The sequence below is a fragment of the Apodemus sylvaticus genome, chromosome 9 (assembly GCF_947179515.1).
Source record: "Apodemus sylvaticus chromosome 9, mApoSyl1.1, whole genome shotgun sequence".
Lineage (NCBI taxonomy): Eukaryota > Metazoa > Chordata > Mammalia > Rodentia > Muridae > Apodemus > Apodemus sylvaticus.
Window position 1 is genome coordinate 88,618,081 of NC_067480.1, and position 4,133 is coordinate 88,622,213.

Consider the following 4,133-nt stretch of genomic DNA (forward strand, 5'->3'; position numbering starts at 1 on the left):
TGCATACCATGATTCACCTTTTGAGTCTGGGTTACCTCACTTAGTATGATGTTCTCTAGCTCCATCCATTTGCCTAAGAATTTCATGAATTCATTGTTTCTAATGGCTGAATAGTACTCCATTGTGTAGATATACCACATTTTTTGTATCCACTCTTCTGTTGAGGGATACCTGGGTTCTTTCCAGCATCTGGCAATTATAAATAGGGCTGCTATGAACATAGTAGAGCATGTATCCTTATTACATGGTGGGGAATCCTCTGGGTATATGCCCAGGAGTGGTATAGCAGGATCTTCTGGAAGTGAGGTGCCCAGTTTTCGGAGGAACCGCCAGACTGCTTTCCAGAGTGGTTGTACCAATTTGCAACCCCACCAGCAGTGGAGGAGTGTTCCTCTTTCTCCGCACCCTCTCCAACACCTGCTGTCTCCTGAATTTTTAATCTTAGCCATTCTGACTGGTGTAAGATGAAATCTTAGGGTTGTTTTGATTTGCATTTCCCTAATGACTAATGAAGTGGAGCATTTTTTAAGATGCTTCTCCGCCATCCGAAGTTCTTCAGGTGAGAATTCTTTGTTTAACTCTGTACCCCATTTTTTAATAGGGTTGTTCGGTTTTCTGGAGTCTAACTTCTTGAGTTCTTTATATATATTGGATATTAGCCCTCTATCTGATGTAGGATTGGTGAAGATCTTTTCCCAATTTGTTGGTTGCCGATCTGTCCTCTTGATGGTGTCCTTTGCCTTACAGAAACTCTGTAACCTTATGAGGTCCCATTTGTCAATTCTTGCTCTTAGAGCATACGCTATTGGTGTTCTGTTCAGAAACTTTCTCCCTGTACCGATGTCCTCAAGGGTCTTCCCCAGTTTCTTTTCTATTAGCTTCAGAGTGTCTGGCTTTATGTGGAGGTCCTTGATCCATTTGGATTTGAGCTTAGTACAAGGAGACAAGGATGGATCAATTCGCATTCTTCTGCATGCTGACCTCCAGTTGAACCAGCACCATTTGTTGAAAAGGCTATCTTTTTTCCATTGGATGTTTTCAGCCTCTTTGTCGAGGATCAAGTGGCCATAGGTGTGTGGGTTCATTTCTGGATCCTCAATCCTGTTCCATTGATCCTCCTGCCTGTCACTGTACCAATACCATGCAGTTTTTAACACTATTGCTCTGTAGTATTGCTTGAGGTCAGGGATACTGATTCCCCCAGATTTTCTTTTGTTGCTGAGAATAGTTTTAGCTATCCTGGGTTTTTTGTTGTTCCAGATGAATTTGATAATTGCTCTTTCTAACTCTGTGAAGAATTGAGTTGGGATTTTGATGGGTATTGCATTGAATCTGTATAGTGCTTTAGGCAAAATGGCCATTTTAACTATATTGATTCTACCGATCCATGAGCATGGGAGGTTTTCCCATTTTTTGAGGTCTTCTTCCATTTCCTTCTTCAGAGTCTTGAAGTTCTTGCCATACAGATCTTTCGCATGTTTGGTAAGAGTCACCCCAAGATACTTTATACTGTTTGTGGCTATTGTGAAGGGGGTCATTTCCCTAATTTCTTTCTCAGCCTGCTTATCCTTTGAGTATAGGAAGGCCACTGATTTGCTTGAGTTGATTTTGTAACCTGCCACTTTGCTGAAGTTGTTTATCAGCTGTAGGAGCTCTCTAGTGGAGTTCTTTGGGTCACTTAGGTAGACGATCATGTCGTCTGCAAATAATGATAGTTTGACTTCCTCCTTTTCAATTTGTATCCCTTTGACCTCCTTATGTTGTCGAATTGCCCGAGCTAGTACCTCAAGTACAATATTGAAAAGATAAGGAGAAAGGGGGCAGCCTTGTCTGGTCCCTGATTTCAGTGGGATTGCTTCAAGTTTCTCTCCGTTTAGTTTGATGCTGGCTACCGGTTTGCTGTATATTGCTTTTACTATGTTTAGGTATGGGCCTTGAATTCCTGTTCTCTCCAAGACTTTAAGCATGAAAGGATGCTGAATTTTGTCAAATGCTTTTTCAGCATCCAATGAAATGACCATGTGGTTTTGTTCTTTGAGTTTGTTTATGTAGTGGATTGTATTGATGGATTTCCGTATATTGAACCAACCCTGCATTCCCGGGATAAAGCCTACTTGATCATGGTGGATGATCGTTTTGATGTGTTCTTGGATTCGGTTGGCAAGAATTTTGTTGAGTATTTTTGCATCGGTGTTCATAAGGGAAATTGGTCTGAAGTTCTCTTTCTTTGTTGGATCTTTGTGTGGCTTTGGTATCAGCGTAATTGTGGCTTCGTAGAAGGAATTGGGTAGTGTTCCTTCTGTTTCTATTTTGTGGAATAGTTTGAAGAGTATTGGTGTTAACTCTTCTTTGAAGGTCTGGTAGAATTCTGCACTGAAACCATCTGGTCCTGTGCTTTTTTTGGTTGGAAGACTTTCTATGACTCCTTCTATTTCTTTAGGCTTTATGGGACTTTTTAGATGGTCTAGTTGGTCCTGATTTAATTTTGGTATTTGGTATCTGTCAAGGAAATTGTCCATTTCCTCCAGATTCTCCAGTTGTGTTGAGTACAGGCTCTTGTAGTAGGATCTGATGATTTTTTGGATTTCCTCAGTTTCCGTTGTTATGTCTCCCTTTTCATTTCTAAGTTTGTTAATTTGGAAATTTGGATACTTTCTCTGTGCCCTTTGGTCAGTCTGGCTAAGGGTTTATCTATCTTGTTGATTTTCTCAAAGAACCAGCTCCTAGTTTTGTTGATTTTTTGTATGGTTCTCTTTGTTTCTACTTGATTGATTTCGGCCCTGAGTTTGATGATTTCCTGCCTTCTACTCCTCCTGGGTGAAATAGCTTCTTTTTGTTCTAGGGCTTTCAGGTGTGTCATTAAGTTGGTAATGTATGCTCTCTCCATTTTCTTTTTGGAGGCACTCAGGGCTATGAGTTTTCCTCTTAGCACTGCTTTCATTGTGTCCCATATATTTGGGTATGTTGTGTTTTCATTTTCATTGTGTTCTAAAAAGTCTTTAATTTCTTTCTTTATTTCTTCCTTGACCAAGGTGTCATTGAGTAGAGTATTGTTCAATCTCCACGTGTTTGTGGGTTTTCTGTTGTTTCTGTTGCTATTGAAGACCACTTTTATTCCATAGTGATCAGATAGGAGGCATGGGATTAGTTCTATCTTTTTATATTTGTTGAGGTCTGTCTTGTGACCAATTATATGGTCGATTTTGGAGAAGGTACCATGAGGTGCTGAAAAAAAGGTATATTCTTTTGTTTTAGGATAGAATGTTCTATATATATCAGTTAAATCTAATTGGTCCAAAGCTTCAATTAGTTTCATTGTGTCCTTGTTTAGTTTCTGTTTTCCTGATCGGTCCATTGAGGAAAGTGCAGTGTTGAAGTCACCCACAATTATTGTGTTAGGTGCAATGTGTGCTTTGAGTTTTAATAAAGTTTCTTTTATGAAAGAGGGTGCCCTTGCATTTGGAGCATAGATGTTCAGGATTGAGAGTTCTTCTTGTTGTATTTTTCCTTTGACCAGCAAGAAGTGTCCCTCAGAGTCTCTTTTGATGACTTTGGGTTGAAAGTCAATTTTATCTGATATTAAAATGGCTACTCCAGCTTGTTTCCTGAGACCATTTGCTTGTAAAATTGTCTTCCAGCCTTTTACTCTAAGGTAGTGTTTGTCTTTGACCCTGAGGTGTGTTTCCTGTAAGCAGCAAAATGTAGGGTCCTGTTTACGTATCCAGTCAGTTAGTCTGTGTCTTTTTATTGGGGCATTGAGTCCATTGATGTTAAGAGATATTAAGGAATAGTGATTGTTACTTCCTATCATTTTTGACGTTATTTTTTAAATTTGATTGCTTAACTTATTTGGGTTTGATGAAAGGTTACTATCTTGCTTTTTTCAGGGTGGAGTTTCCCTCCTTGTATTGGTGTTGTCCTCCTATTATCCTTTTTAGGGCTGGGTTTGTGGATAGATATTGGGTGAACTTGGTTTTGTCGTGAAATATCTTAGTTTCTCCATCTATGGTGATTGAGAGTTTTGCTGGATATAGTAGTTTTGGTTGGCATTTGTGTTCTCTTAGAGTCTGCATGAGATCTGCCCAGGACCTTCTAGCCTTCATAGTCTCAGGTGAAAAGTCTGCTGTGATTCT